The sequence below is a fragment of the Rosa rugosa genome, chromosome 2 (assembly GCF_958449725.1).
Source record: "Rosa rugosa chromosome 2, drRosRugo1.1, whole genome shotgun sequence".
Lineage (NCBI taxonomy): Eukaryota > Viridiplantae > Streptophyta > Magnoliopsida > Rosales > Rosaceae > Rosa > Rosa rugosa.
Window position 1 is genome coordinate 36034361 of NC_084821.1, and position 17494 is coordinate 36051854.

Below are 17494 nucleotides of genomic sequence, written 5' to 3' on the forward strand. Positions count from 1 at the left end.
CATTTTACTGTCTCTTTTCCTAGATCACTCCTCTCCCTATTGTCTCCGCAATCCCTTCCTCCATCTACATCATGATCTTCGCCTACACACATCACCGCCGAGATTAGGGTTCTATTATCTCGACTCAGCCATCACTCAATTCCATTTGTGAAGAAATAGGGTTCTGCGTATTAGGAACTGGAAAGAAGGAGGAGGTTCTTCAATCCGCTGAAGATTAGTGTTCTTCGATCTCTAGGTTTACAACGTCAATTTGGGGATTTGTGGGCTATTCGCATAGCTCCACTCCCACGTACCTTTCCCTCTCGACTCCCAACGCCGTACCTCTCAATCTCCTTTGAATCCCTCTTTCGTCTCCACGCGCCACCCCATTCCCCAAAAAGTTAATCCACTCGCCCTCTCATGTCGCCGGACGGCGCCGGCGAGAATGGCGGCTCCAACGGTGATCACGCCGAAGATCTGGTGTGCGCGCATTGCAGGAAATCCGATCCCTCTCCGTCGTCGTTTTGCTATTCCTCTTCGCTCGAATACATTCTTGTGCCGTTGAGCGATTCCGAGAAGCTATGGCGGGTTGTGACTGCTTCGATTAAGGGTTTCACCATCAGCGTCGTCCTCAAAGGCGGCCTCGCCGTCTTCTCCATCCTAGCTAGACTCAGAAAGAGAAAGCTCTTAGCCTCTCTCAGGTAAAAAGTTAATATTTCAGTAATTCAAACCTAATTATGTCATAATTGAAGTGATTAATGTGCTAATTATATCGAATATTTGAACAATTCAAACTTGTTAATGTGTTTATTGGTTATAATTTTAAGTGTTTGATGTGTATCTGTTCAGGACTGAGGGTGCGATTACGAATAATGAAGCAATTGTTACTGCTTTGAAGGAGACCTTGAGATATGGTTTGTTTCTTGGGACTTTTGCAGGCACATTTGTTTCAGTGGATGAGATTATTGCTTCTTTGGGAGGCCACCGTAGGCATGTTCCTTGTTCTTTTATATTCAGCTTCGCATGGTCTGTTTGATTGAGATTTGAGATAGCTGTTTGCTCTGGTTTAATTGATTATTGATAGCTAAATTTAAAGCTATTGATTTTCCTTATTCTCCTGCAAATATGTCAATCGTAGTATAGAGAAATAAGGGTCTCCCGCAGAGGATTAAGTTAAACTAAGTGCTTCAACAAAAGTCACAAAAACGTGACTGCAGTTCCTACTGAACAGCAGTCAAAAGAAAAACTACGAATCTAACCAAAACAACCCAAAAAAATATGAAAATTTACAGAGACGTACTAGCACAAAAGGCGTCCAGCACAAAAAATTTGGTGAATTTCGGAGTTGATTTGCTATGGAAATAAAATACAGAAAAACAGAGAACAGAAAGAAAAACAAAATTGAAGCAGATTTGAAGTTGGTTGATATCAAGATAATGAAACTAGCTAGGAAGGAAGTATCCACCCCCAACAATCACACACAACAGACTTTGTCCAATTTGCTACCAATTAACTTAGTTGAAGACGCTCAGATTGGCTCGGTACGCTTGAACACAACCTATTACCCTTTCTTACTTTGTACGCTAGGCAGGAAGTGCTCTACACCTAGACTATTCCCAAGCAATGCAACCTAAAGGTACGTTTATTAGATTAAACATGCAGAGATCATTAAGTTTGAAAAGAGTTTGAGCAATCACTAGGCATTGCAAATAACTTAGGGCCTTGCTAAACCTAGGGTTTTGTTTACTTGCTAGTGAAAACTACCAATTACTTCTCTAGATAATTTGAGGAATCCAACTATTGATCCAGGCATCAAAAAATCAAAGTATTAGAACCCTAGCATGCATACTAAGTAGGCCTCCAAAGCACACAAACATAGCATCAATGAGAAATCGGTAAACAAAACCTCAACTTTATTAATTGGAAAACAAATTGAATGTCAAAGCATGTTATGGATCATGTCTAGGCACTTCAACTGCCCCCTAACTTCTGGAAATTTAGTTACACATAATGGAAATCAAAAACACAAAGGAGTTCATGGAGGAAGAAGACAACAAAAATCAGAAAATTGGAAAATACAGATCAACGATCGATCTCTGGCGTGCAGCGATCGATAGTTTCTAGCAAGGTTGTAGTTCTTCTTCTTCTCAAGCTCTTGTGCGTCTATGCTTTTTTGTATGTGAGATCCCCTTTTCTTGAACATCCAAGGAGAGATTTTATTCAGTTTGTAACTCTTTCCTTCTTTTCTTTTGGACTCTAACTCCTTGATTAATGTTCTGATTGATTTAGGATTCATTGACATCCTTCTATCCAATAGGAGCAGCCAAGAGAATTAATTGCTGAATATATTTTCCTTCATATTGCCTTAAGCTTCCTTGATTCATCAAGAGTCCACAATTCTCCATCAATTGCACATATCTCCTTCCTTTTGCTCTTATTTCTTTCCTTACTTCGGAAAACCTAATAAACATAAAAACAACTAAATTAACCAGAAAATAAGATAAACTAACAAAGTAAATATGGGAATTAACAACATTATTATCGCATAATTATCCTCCTATCAATTATGTTTCGGTGTTACTCTAGTTCAGGACAAGTAAGTGGAGGGCTTTGTTAGCAGGGCTTATAGCACGACCGTCTATGCTTCTTACCGGGCATAACAAGCAGCATACGAGCTTGGCTGTATACATACTTATGCGTGCTGCCGTGTTGTGGGATTAAAAGCAAACGGTTTGGTCGTGTTTGTAGACCTCTCACTTGGAAGCATGGTGACATTTTCCTTATGCGTCTCTCCTCTTCGCAAATTCTGTAAGTATACTTTGTTGTAGAAATGTTCATATTTAGTACTGGTGTAGCCACTGTATACTTTTGTGATGCCCCGGAAATTTGTATTTATTTTCCGAGGATTTTCCGGAATCTAATTTGTGGTTATTGGACGGTTTCGTGGCTCGTGGATGGAGCGGAAGTGTTTCGGATGAATTTTTATTCGGAAAGTATGACTTTAGGGGGTCGTGTGAAGTTTGACTTTTTATTCGTTGGGATTCTCTGAAAACTTCCTTCACGAAAGTTGTAGAGCGCGTCGATACGAGTTCGTGGACATGTGGAACGCGAGAATCAGAGTTCGTATGAGAAAGTTATGGCCATTGGAAGGAATTTCCATTTTGGTATAAATAGAAGTTTCCCGAATGGGAAATTTACTATTTTCATTTGGTTTCCATTTCCGGAAACTCTCATTCTCTCTCTTTTCTCTCTCGGTCGACGCCTTCACTATCTGAGATTTGCGACTGACCCGACCTGAACCCGGTGATCCGACCCGGCTTTTCCGGCGAGCTCCGGCGATCTCTGGCCGTGAAATTTGGTCAGCTGGTTCGTCTCCTCCGTTTGTCGTCCCTGTGGTGTCCTCTTGCGGCGATTCTCGGTGGAGGAAGTGCAGCAAGGCGGTGCAGTTGAGGATTTCGGACCCGGTCGGAAATCCTTATTCCGACGTCAGCGAGGCTTCTGGCTAAGCTTGGGGAGCTCAGAGCAGTCTCCTTGATCGATCCTTGGTGGTTGTTTGGATCGATACATGTGAAAACCAGTTCAACTCAGATTGAGCAAGAATCCAAACCTTGTGAGGTAGTTTTCGATCTCTTATGCTTGTTTTCTGACTTCGAGTTAGTTATGAGAATTCACAAGCATGCTTAGATGAAGCTTTTTGATGTTGGGAGTTTTGTGAAATAATGAGTTTTTGGTCGGCGACGGTACGCCACTGCCTGTGGCGGCGTTCCGGCCATGTAAGGGACTGTTTTTGGTATTATATATGTTCTACTCGTTGATACGAGCGTTTCGATATATAATATGCAAATTTTGGAGTTCGTATGGAATTGTTATGATTTTTACGGTTTCATACCGGTTGATTTATTCGATCCGTGAGGATCCGAGTGTCCGATCGACTTGTGGTTGGGACGTATCGATCGTGGATGTATTCCGGAGACTTTGGGAGGTCTCGGATGTGGTTTCGCCTCGATTGGCGCCACTTTGGGGATTTTAGTTCAAAACAGGGGTTTCGAACTTAAATCGTTTGTGAATCGTTACTAAGTTGAAACTGTATGTGATTAGGTACTTGGGAAGTATTCTTGGACGGTTGTTTTGTGGTTTGGCTGCTTTGTTCTGTATTGAAGACGCAGCGGGAGTTTCGAGGTGAGTAATCTCACAAGGTTCAATTATGAACGGATTTAAATTGGTTGATTTTGATTAGCTTTCAAAATGAACTATAGATGGTATTAGTGGCATTTCTGAGTGGATGACTATGTGTGTACATATATATATTATGGGATATATATATATATATATATATATATATACACACACACACACACACATATGTATTCATGTATTAGTGGTATTCCTGAGTGAATGACTACGTATATATATATTTACGTGATATATATATGTTTTGGTGGGTTGTGGATTGATGAAAACAATGTGCATGAATTGATGCGTTTTATTGTTTTGGGTTGTGGCTTTTCAGAAAACAAATGGTGGGAAATGGTATTTCTATTGTTTTGAAAATTGTTTGAGGAATTGAGAGTCACAGGTTGTGATTTCTCCTTTTGGGTTGATTTAATGTTTTGATCCGACGACCGGTGGTCTGAGGATGTGAGAGTCACAGGTTGTGATTTCTCCTTTTGATTTGGTTTAATGTTTTGATTTGACGATCTGTGGTCTGAGGATGTGAGAGTCACAGGTTGTGATTTCTCCGTTTGATTTGTTTTGACATTTGGGGTCCGGTGCGACTCGTTTAATGTTTTGATCTGAGGGTCAGGTTGGCCTAAGGATCCGGGGTTGCAGGTTGCATCCTCAGGCAATGTATATCGTAAGTGTAATACCCGAAAAATTCAAATTAATGTCCGATGACATTTTGGAAATGATTTCGTAGGCGTGGGCACAAATACGAAGCTTGAAGGAGTTGTGGAATTAGTTCGAACGATTTTATTTCGAAAACGAACGTTATTTAGGGGGTCTTGAAAAGTGACTTCTTATACGTTCAAAATTTGGGAAAACTTCCTTCATGAAAGTTGTAGAGCTCGTCGATACCAGTTCGTGGACATGTGGAACGCAATATTCGGAGTTCGTATGAATAAGTTATGAATTTTTGAAATTTGGGAATTTTCTATAAATATCGAAAAAAAAAATCAGAAATTTCATTTAAGGACGAAACACTTTCATTTTTGCTGAACAGTCCCCCAGCTCTCTCCGTTCTCTCTCTTCCTTCGACCCTCAGACCCGACGGGTCTTAGTCGACCCGACCCGGCTTTTTCACCACCCTCCAGCCTCCTCCGTCCCCGGACCCGGGCCTCCCTGGGATCGCCGGCCCACGACGAGCCTCCCTCCGGTGTCGCCTCGCCCCGTCGCTGCTCCCAGACCCGGATCGAAGAAGCCAGCCAAGAGGAATCCGACCCGACCGGAATTCCATTTTTCCGGCGTTGCATGGGCCGATCGTTCCCATTTTCGTGATCTCCTCCTCCCCCTGATCATCCCCATATAGGCCTTGGATGACGATTTTGGGTGTAGAGTGCTTGATCAAGGTTTGACTTTTTTGACGGCTCTGATTCAATCTGGAATCAGATCAGACGCTCCGGATTAATCCAACTTCAACGCTTGATCTAGGACAATCTAGGCCGAACCAGGCTTAGCTCCAGGTATGGAAGTCGATCACCCTTTCATTTTGAACCAGTTTGTAGTTGGTCACTTTGCCATCGGAGGTGGTTGACTGGCGTTGACCGCCGCGTTGACCGCCCACTGACCACCGCTTGTGGCGGCGCATCAGACCATATTTTGAGTTTTCATTATCTAGGCGATGATCTATGCATCCATACGAGCGTTTTGATATATAACATGGTCATGTTAGAAAAAGTTGTTAAATAGTGGATTTACGTTTTGACGTTACTATTTAACGTTTTTACGTTTATCTTCGGTTTACGATCTGTGAAGATCTGACCATCGGTTTTGCTTCAATTTTGGATATGTTGATCGTATGACTGTCCCGGTGACTTTTTGAGGTCACGGGCGAAGATCCGACCGTTGGATCTTCGTATAATTGAGAAATAGTGATTCGGAAGGCGATTCGTGAGAATCCGACCGTCGGATTTTCATATAATTTTATGGAGATGTTTGTTAGAGTGATTCAAGAAGATCTGAGTCTTTATGATAATTTTGGAGGATGATCCTAAGGGCGATCCGTGAGGATCCGACCGTTGGATCATCGTATAATTTCGATCCGACCGTTGGATCATCGTATATGTGTGCTTTTGAGTTGTTGGCTAAGTTAAGATCATTATTGGATTAGGTGATCGATCGATTTATTTGGCGGACGATTCGTGAGATTGTTAATGGAGCTGTTAAGAAGACGCAGCTGGATTAGAGGTGAGTAAACCTCACGTGGTTCATATTACGAACCCAATACAATTAATTGCTTATTTTGTTGCAATCATACGAACTATTGTTGGTATTACTAGACATTCCTGTGTGAATGTCTGTATATATATTATTACGTGAAATAATATGTATTGTTGGAGTTGTGTTGAGTTTATTGTTGAGAAACAATATATTGTGAGAGGTATTGAGTTTATTGTTGAGAAACAATATATTGTGAGAGGTGTTGAGTTTTATTGTTGAGGAACAATAAATTGTTGTGATCTGTGGAGATCACTAGGTCACGAGGTGACCATGGCATCTATTAGTGAATCACGCTCTCGTACCGGGCTGGTGGTTATTAATAGTATTAAATCGTAATCACGTCTGTGGCCGGACGAGTGGTTACGTTCAGTTAGAGCTCTAGTCTGTCTGCCAAATGTGGAGTGACCTTATGAGTGAATTTGAGAGTAACTCATAAGTGTCAATATATATATGGTAACCTTATGAGGGAAATTGAGAGTAACTCATAAGGGTCTATATATATATATGAGTCTGTCTGCCAAATGTTGGGAAATCTTATGAGCGAATTTGAGAGTAACTCATAAGTGTCTATATATATATATATATATGAGAGTGAGTGATCTTATGAGCTAAATTGAGAGTAACTCATAAGTGTCTATATATATATATGAGAGTGAGTGATCTTATGAGCTAAATTGAGAGTAACTCATAAGTGTCTATATATATATATGAGAGTGAGAAAGTAACGTGGGTTTGTGGTGGTCTTGTAATTTAATAAATCAACAGTTCTTTCTTGTTTACTCATACTAGCTGTCAAAAGCTTACCGGGTTTTGTGTTGTTGCAACTCCCGGTACACTATTCAAATTGTGTAGCGGGTAATCCTACAGGACAGGAGAACCAGGACGGTGATCGTGCGGTTAGAGCAATTGTTAGAGTTTTACAGCAATTGTAAGTTGTGAGGTGTGTTATGCTCATTTGAGCTTTACAATATTGCTTGTGAGAGTGAATTGTAATAATGAACTCGAAGTTTCGAGATTTGGATTTTGTAATTGTAATTATTCATGTTTCGGATTTGAATTTACTATTCAAAATTCGGGGCGTGACAGTAAGGTTGAACCTTGGCCGAGGTGACAGGTTACGATATATTCAGTTAGAGCTCTAGTCTGTCTGCCATGGTACCTCATGGATCTGAGTAGGTTACTTATGACTTCTGGGTACGTATTTTGTCCAGGTTGGACCAATGAATCATATTCTATTTGTTAGGTTAACGATAGGTATGATTGATGTGTGTTGATGTTGTTTTGTCCAGGTTGGACTGATTTGATGTTGTTGTCCAGGTTGGACCGATTTGATGTGTGTTTGTGTTTTGTCCAGGTTGGACCGATTTGTTGTTTTGTCCAGGTTGGACTGAATGGATGTTTTATCCTGGTTGGATCGATTTATCATATTGAATTGTTAGGTTAACGATCTATATGATTTTGTCACGGTGTGACTTTCGTTGTTTTCTTTTTTGGAAAAGAGTATTGTTTTGGGAAGCATGGTATGTTTTCCTTATTCTCGAGTCGAAAGGTTTTCCTCGTGTTTGGCGTGAGTTGTGCGGGCTTTTATCCCGTGATTTGGTGTGAGTTGTTTTGAGTTACTCATACGGGCTTGCAAAAGCTTACCGGGTTTGTTGTGTGACAACCCGGTGCACTATTCAAACGGTGTAGGGGTTAATCCTGCAGGTCAAGGTAATCGTGGCTGAAGCTGAGGTGGCGTGCTTGCAGCTTAACGGTAGGAAGCCAATTTTGTGACTTTACCGTTATAAAGACTTCCGCTTGTAGTGAGCTCTGAGGAGCATTTACGTTTTATTTTGTTGTTGACAATTTAATTCGTAAGCTTGTGTAATATATAACTCTGTGGAGTGAGTGTATATTAACTTTGAGGGTTCAGGGCATCAGTATGTACTTGGTTTAAAAAGGAAAAAGGTTTCCATGTATTTGTATTGATGACTGAACGTTCACGCATATATAATTATGGGGTTATATATCGATTTTTAATTGTGTTAAAAATCAGGGGCGTGACAACTTTGTTGGGGAGTTCAGTTTGTTTTCCAAATTATCCTTTGTACTATAAATGAAATTTTAATGATTCATGCTCTTTTTTTTTCCTAATGAAATTACCTTCTACTAATGTTTACCTTTTAATATCTTTTGGTGCATTTTTAGGCTATGGATTCATTTGAGCCCAATGGAAATGGAACAAATGGATCAAATGGAGAGAATGGCGTAAATGTAGAAAACGACGCAAATGGAGAAAACAGGGCAGAGCATGCATTGCCACCCCCACCCCCTGTTATCCCACCAGATGTTGTTCCATTGCGTGCTCAAGTAGACATTACACCTGAACCTTTAAAGAAGAAGATTGTGCGCCTACCAATTGCTAGGCGAGGCCTTGGAACAAAAGGGCAAAAGATTCCTCTGCTGACTAATAGATTTAAATCTCTTACTATTTGAACATATATAGGCAACGGCTATAAATCTTGTGGGGTGAGGATGCATTCAAAGATGGGCATACAATCAGCTTCTACATGGAGCCTAAAGTGTTTAGATTACTCATTTGATGGTTTACAATGTTTGTATTTATTGAACTACTATTCATTTCGTAAATGGACCAAATGAATGCACAATCTAATATATTCTAGAATGGAATGTTCAAATGATCACACAACAGATTAGATATAATGATCACTGCCTGTTGTCTGAATGGCCAAATTTGGGACAGAAACACATTGTAATCAATCATATCACACATCAGTTTTTAACAAATCAGTGTCTTCTAATTTATACTCAGACAACAAAATTAATTGAACTCTGTTGTCCTAAAAGTTAATCACACAACAGAATTAATTGAACTTTGTTGTCCTAAAGTTAATCACAAAACAGATATAGTCCAAGAATTGAAGTTTGAAGATCAATCAGACAACAAACAAAATAAAAATATGTTGTCTGACACGCTTAACATACAACAGCTTAAAACTGGCACTGGTGTCTGAAGACAGCGCCTCAACTGCTGCGCAGCTGCGCTTGGCATCTGCCGAGCTATCACACAACAGTTATAACACATACATGTTGTCTGTGTGTTTCTCACACAACTGTGTTCCACCGTTGTCTGAATTTTCAACAAACAACGGCTCACTCTACAACGGTGGGTCTCCAAATCCCACAACGGTGTTTTGCCGTTGTTTGATAAGATTTTTGGTGTAGTGTGGATATAATTCATTAATTAGATGGAGGACAAAGTTGTCATTTTATTTTAAATGGGGTAAGAGGGAATAAAAATCTTTTGCTGGGGTGAGTGAGATAATTTTACCTCATTTTAGTGCTTTGGATCAAGGACCCATGATTTTTTATGCTTGGCCACTTCTGTAGTGCAGCATCATGGGTAATATCATGGTTCAAATCTATGCAACTCGACTGAAAGAAAACATTGAAACCGGCACATATACTGAAGTGTTGTCCCCAGTGAAAGTGCAACCTCACCTAAAGAGCTTTTCTCTGTCCACTCACATTTGTCAAAAATAAATCCAAAAGTTTTGAATCCAGTTTTCACACGTTCAAATTCTTCTTCTTTTTTTTTTTTTTTTTGGCAAATAGTAACCTTACAAACAACAAACGGAAAGAAAAACAGAACCCAGATCCTTCTAGCTAGTGAGGAAGTGGGTCTCCATCAAACAAGAGAATATTCAAAAGGGAGGGAGGTGGCTGTTGAATCCAACTAGCCGGACACATCCTCCGACGAGCCAACGAAGCCACAAGATCTGCAGCTGCATTAGCATCTTCTGAATCTTCATCTTCATCAACATATTCATAGTACCTTTAAACCATCAATATATATACTTCCTTGTCATTTGAAATCACAAGATAATTCTTCTTTGGCCATTCCAATATTGTGTTCAAACAATTTTATCTCTGCGCTGCATTGCAAAGTAATCTCAAAACATGAAAGCTTATTCCAGATATCAACAGCGTAAAATCTATCTTCAAATGAAGTGAATGATTTCTTATTTACCACCCACTTGTAAAATCTATCTTCGAATGAAGTGAATGATTTCTTATTTACCACCCACTTGTTATCAATTAAAGTCCGTGTTTCGTCTTTGCCAAGCCTAATAAAAGCCATTCGACGAAATTCCTCGTATACGAGGACAACAATACAATCATTTGCATCTAAGATTGGGTGCGATGAAATTATAGATTGAACAAATAATCACTATGCCAAAAAGGCCTTCAGACGACACGCATCAGATGACATAAGTTTTGTTTTATGTCGTCTGAGTTTTTCAGACAACGCAATTTTTTTTTATGTTGTCTGAATATGGACTAAAACCATACTCGTTCAATTTGAAAAAATGGTCAGCATTCAGACAACACATTTTGGTCGTTGTAGAAGATGATGATTTTCTATCTCAAATTTGGAGGGATATCCAAAATTTGATCAAGTATTTTTCCCTCTCAAATAGCCATGCTCTAGTTGACTAAAAAATGTTGTGACACTCAGACAACATTTAAATGTCGTCTGAGTGTGGAGCTTGTTTCAAAATTTTATAGCTTATTTTGACTCGTGCTTTTGGACATAAATCCCTCGCAAATAATTCATTTTCTGTCCTTCTCACTCGATCAACTCGCGAAACTGAAAACCTCAAAAACCAGCCTCTCTACTTCTCAAATTTCTTCTTCTCAGATTTCTTCTTCTCCCAAAAACCTCTCAGAGCCCAGCACCACCGCGATGACCTCGACCCAGATGGAGGACCCCGTACGACATCGCACTGCCATCAACGATTACCTGAAGAGGTTACTCCAGCATAAGGAGCTCCAAGTCCGCGCAGGTCAGATTCACACTCCAAACCCTCTTCTATCCAACTACAAATGTTCCCAATTTGTTCAATTTTTAGTCTAGGTTTCGATTCTGATTTTCAATTCAGCCGATTTTGTGCCCTACCTGTTAATTTTGGTTGATGTTGTTTCTGGGCAGTGGGTTTCTGTGTGAATTGGGAAATTTTAGATGCTATGAGGAATTTGTTTGGGTCTGAATTGCATGTTTCGGGTTTTGCAGTGTGAGAAAACTTGGGAGGAGCTAAGAAGGATTTTGGGAAAACTGAAGATTACTTGAAGTCGCTTCAAAGTGTTTGTTAGATTATAGGGGAAGTTCTGAGACCTCTCAATTATGGACAATGTAAGTAAAGTTTGGACCTTTCTTTGTTTAGAACATAAACATAGTTCCTGGAAACTCTTGGTGATTATGATTTTGTAAGACCATGATTTAATCTCAATTGCGTAAGAATCTGTCTCGGTTAGGAATTTCTGTTGCAAAGTGAAATTGATCAATTGGGTGCTCATTAATTTTTTATCTTGGTGGAATTTGTAATACCCCGGAAAATCCCAATTAAATTCCATGGTTTTTTAGAAATGATTTCACGATAGTAGGAGCGAGTACGAAGCTTGGAAAAGTTGTGGAATTAGTTCGAACGATTTTATTTTCGAAAACGAACGTTTTTAGGGGGTCAACAAAGTTGACTTTTTATACGTTCAAAATTTGGGAAAACTTCCTTCATAAAAGTTGTAGAGCTCGTCGATATGATCGCGTGCATATGTCGAACGAAATTTTTGGAGTTCGTACGATTATGTTACGAATTTTGGAAATATGAGATTCTTTTTTTATAATCTCTTTTCCTCGGATTCTCTTTTTTTTTCTTTTCTTTTTCTTCCTTTTCCTTTTCCTTTTCCTTTCCTCCGGGTCTCCTTCCTTCTTTTTCTTTTTCTCTTTTTTCTTCTTCTTTCTCTCTCTCTCGTTCTCCCTCGCATCCGAAACGAAGAAAAAAAACAGAGCAGCAGCTCTTCGATCAATAGCTCCTCCCTTAGTCCACCAAACGGCGTCGGACCACCGCCATTAGTTTCGCCTCAACCTTGCGCAGATGCTGGAGGCAGCCTTGCGCGGCGGTACGACCGGAAACGACGGCGGAGGCACGAGTCCGATTCAGCCCAGTTTTGGTTCGAAGCTTGATATCTCGAGCTACAAGCCACCAAAGCTCATCAAACTTCACCCACGAGCTCACCTCAACTTCCTGAAGCTCCCAGAAGTAACCTTGCACGGCGGCGTGGCTAGTGGTGGCGACTGGAAGCTCAACCCGACCTAGATCGAAACCGGACTGTGGAGCTCGATATCTCGAGTTGTGGAGGTTCGTTTTGAGTGATTCTTGAACTGGAGAGCTCACCTTGAACTTCTGAACAAATATCCAGAAGGGATCGAAGCCATTGGAGGACCTTTTTACGTCAAACTGGAGCTCGCCGGTTTCTGCAGATTTTCCGGCCAACTCGACTGTTTTGGTATTTTTCAACCTCTTCCCATTAATTTCTGATCTTGTGCTAGTTATGAATATTGACCAGCATGTAAAAATAAAGAACTTTCATGTTGGAAGTTTTGGCTAATTTTGACTTTGAATGGGTGGCGGTGCCGCCACTGTGATGGTGGTTTCCGGCGACCTCCGGCCACCCCAAGGACAGTTTCTGTCCATTTTTGTGTTCTACATGTCGATACGATCATTTCGATATATTATACGCAATTTTTGGATATCGTATGATTTAGTTATGAATTTTATGATTTCGATTAATTTCGATCGTTCGATTAATGTTTCTTGAAGATCGGACAGTCCGATGGACTTGTAGTTTTGATATGTTGATCGTATGACTGTTCTGATGACTTTGAGAGGTCACGGACGAAGATCCGACCGTTGGATCTTCGTATAATTGTGAAATAGTGTTTCGGAAGGCGATTCGTGAGAATCCGACCGTCGGATTTCCATAAAAATTTGTGGAGATGTTTGTAAGGACGATTCAGGAAGATCCGACCGTTGGATCTTCGTGATAATTTTGGAGGATGATCCTAAGGGCGATCCGTGAGGATCCGACCGTTGGATCATCATATAAATTCGATCTGACCGTTGGATCATCATTAAATTAGAATCCGACCGTTGGATTTCCGTATATGTGTGGTTTATGAATGATTGCTAAGTTAAGATCGTATCTGACTAGGTGATTGACGGTTTGAGTTGGTGGACGATTGTGGATCGTATTTTGAGCTGAATTGAAGACGCAGCGGGATTATCGAGGTGAGTAAACCTCACGTGGTTCATATTACGAACCCAATACAATTAATTGCTTATTTTGTTGCAATCATATGAACTATTGTTGGTGTTACTAGACATTCCTGTGTGAATGTCTATATATATATTATTTACGTGAAATAATATGTATTGTTGGAGTTGTGTTGAGTTATTGTTGAGAAACAATACAGTGTGAGAGGTATTGAGTTTATTGTTGAGAAACAATATATTGTGAGAGGTGTTGAGTTTTATTGTTGAGGAACAATAAATTGTTGTGATCTGTGGAGATCACTAGGTCACGAGGTGACCATGGCATCTATTAGTGAATCACGCTCTCGTACCGGGCTGGTGGTTATTAATAGTATTAAATCGTAATCACGTCTGTGGCCGGACGAGTGGTTACGTTCAGTTAGAGCTCTAGTCTGTCTGCCAAATGTGGAGTGACCTTATGAGTGAAATTGAGAGTAACTCATAAGTGTCAATATATATATGGTAACCTTATGAGGGAAATTGAGAGTAACTCATAAGGGTCTATATATATATATGAGTCTGTCTACCAAATGTTGGGAAATCTTATGAGCGAATTTGAGAGTAACTCATAAGTGTCTATATATATATATGAGAGTGAGTGATCTTATGAGCTAAATTGAGAGTAACTCATAAGTGTCTACATATATATATGAGAGTGAGTGATCTTATGAGCTAAATTGAGAGTAACTCATAAGTGTCTATATATATATATATATGAGAGTGAGAAAGTAACGTGGGTTTGTGGTAGTCTTGAAATCTAATAAATCAACAGTTCTTTCTTGTTTACTCATACTGGCTGTAAAAAGCTTACCGGGTTTTGTGTTGTTGCAACTCCCGGTACACTATTCAAATTGTGTAGCGGGTAATCCTACAGGACAGGAGAACCAGGACGGTGATCGTGCGGTTAGAGCAATTGTTAGAGTTTTACAACAATTGTAAGTTGTGAGGTGTGTTATGCTCATTTGAGCTTTATAATATATTGTGAGAGTGAATTGTAATAATGAACTCGAAGTTTCGAGATTTGGTTTTTTGTAATTGTAATTATTCAGGTTTCGGATTTGAATTTATCATTCAAAATCCGGGGCGTGACAGTTTGGTATCAGAGCGTAAGGTGCATATTTGGTGATGTGTCAATACCTTCCGAGTGATGGCCCGTCTGCAGCGGATCCCCATCGTGTGCTCTTTGGTATTGGCTAAGTCATTGGGTATGCGTGAGTGTTGGGAGTTGTTTAGGCCGCTAGGTCGTTTAGGGAACGTGAATACATTCCCTATAGTATTGACTTGGTTAATATGAATTTGTATTTGACTTATACTGTGTTTTAAGTGTTATACATGTATTAGCCAAGCATACTATACTCCTTAGGTAATGGAGATTCGAAGGGGTTGTACTTAGAACCTTACAGTTGTCTTGTAGGTTCGTATTGGAATAAGTTCAGTGGCCGCGAGTTACAATCCTTGAGGAATAGGAACCTCTTGATTCAACTCTGTTAAGTCAACGAGGATTGTTGTATGGAAGTGAGGTTCTTTTGGATGTTGAAGTGTTTGGTTGAAGGCATGATGTGGACCTATGCACGTACCTAGTGTGGATACGAGTATTAATGGATAGAAAGTTGCCTTCTTAAGTTGGACGTACATATGTTTTTGGATGAGATGTACATGTCAAATAATAGATATCTTGTTTTGTAATGAGATGTCCTTGTGGAGTTTGTTAGTAGGGTTGAGGTTAGGGAAGAAATTATTGCGGTTACTTCTTCCTTGTGCTTGTAAGTTGTTAAGCAGGGTTTAAGGTGCGAGACAAGAATTTTATTTTGTGCTCGATGGTTAGAGAGGAGAGACCATTGTTTTGGGTTGTCGTTGAGTACTATAATTCCTTCAGAATCAGGATTGTTGGTAGAATTGGAATTAGTAGTAGTTTTGGTGATTCTGAATTTGAATTGAGTTCGCGAGATGTGTCTTATATACGTGGTTGATGTTACTTGCATCATTTTGGAACGATACGTTACGATTCACAAGGAAAACTGGATTTGAAATTTATTCATTTGAACACCATGGGTTGATGACCTGACCGTGACTTGTGAATATAGTTTTGTTCAAGTGAATGAAATTGAATTTTGTGGCCTTTGTGTGGTGAACTAGTTTTCTTAAAGTTTTGGATCGTAGTATGGAGATGGGCTGCAGTGAATTTGAAGTTGTTGTGTGTTTTAAGTTTAAGTAGGCGGGACACTTAAAGTTTTGCAATGGAGTTGATTTTGGTGTAATTAATTGGGAGAGTTAGAATCAGTTCTTGTGAATGATGTTGGATGAGAGTGTGTGCCTTTGGTGATTGATTTTAGGTGTTATAGTTAAACGCAATTTCGGATATTGATTTTAGTGATTTTGTTAGGTATCCATAGTGGTTCAAGTGAATTACTATGTGATATGGAGTTTGATTTGATTTCTGAATCGCTAAATGTTAGGGATTGAATTGTGGTGAGTTTTTGTTGAAACAATTGATAGATGGAATTATCGAGATTCTATAAGAGTTGTAAGAGTAACTCTAAAAACGTGGGTTTTTCCTAGCTAACTCAGGATGTGTTTAGCTTTATAAATCCCTAATCCTATCGATGAAATTGTTGTGTTTGGTTTGACTCAGAGGATACTAGCTAGACCTCGATGCGACTTAATTGATTGTTGGATTCTTTTTGAGTGATTGTTTTTATTGCATCATTATGAAAGATGTGTGCAGTAGAGTTGTTTATGGTTTTGAAAACAGTATTGGGTGACCAAGGTTCGATCCTTGGTGTTGTTGTTGGTTAAACAAACAGGAAAGAAAACATGCACACCATCTTATTGAGTTTATATTACAAAAAAAAAAAAAAAAAAAAAAAAGGCGAGGACTATGCTATACTAAGCCTAGTCAGCAGCTCCGGATGGGTTGAGGCTGAGCTCAAGAGAAACGTTTGAGCCACTGTGGTAACCGCCTGAGCCACCAGAATAGTAACCAAAAGCGCTACCTTCCTCGGAAGTAGCCTTCAGGTTACCAAAGACGTCCTCGCCGTGCACGGGGAACAGAGGAAGAGTTTGAACCTCCTGGTGATCTCCTCCTCGTTGTTGCAGGGATGTTTGTCCTCCTGTTGTGCCAAAAGAGTTGTACTAGTATTAGTGTTGAAGTGTGAGGAAGAATATGAAACAGAATTTAAATCAAGAAATCCTTCATTACCAGTAGAATAGGTGGAACCAAAGTTGAGATCAATGGATCTACCATCATCAGTAGAACTAGTGGACCCAAAATTGATGTCAATGGATCCACCAGCTGGCCCAAAATTGATGTCGATGGATCCACCAGCACCAGTAGAACCAGTGGACCCAAAATTGAGATCAATGGATCTACCAGTACCAAGAGAACTAGTTCTCATGGGCACTGGAGCAGCCTGATTACACCTATTCATCTGCTTCTCTCGAGCCCTGACGTTCTGGAACCAAAAGTAAATGTTCTTACCCTCAACATACCCATACTGGTTCAGCTGGAGACAGATCTCGTGAATCTGCTCTGTAGTTGGGCACTTAAATCCCTTGACATAGTAAAGATCCTTGAGGATTCTTATTTGTTCTGGAGTAGGAATCCACCTGGTACGGCTTCGCCAGAAATCCATGTTGGCACTACTTCCAGCTGCTTGGGTGTTTCCTCCCTCCTCTGTTGGTTGCTGTTGTTGTGGTTCCATTTGTTGCGGGGTTTGGAGCTCCATTAGTTGCAGAGTTCGTGGCTCTTGGGTCATGGGGTGAGAGGATGTGGAAATCGAGGAATACATGGTTTAGTGTTTGAGGGAGATTTTGTTAGAAGGATTGGAGTTGTTGAACTGGTGATTGGAGATCTGAGATTCTCAGAGGAAAGATGAGATCGAATCTTCAAATGGAAGAAAAGATCTGAGAAAGAAGGATTGAAGATT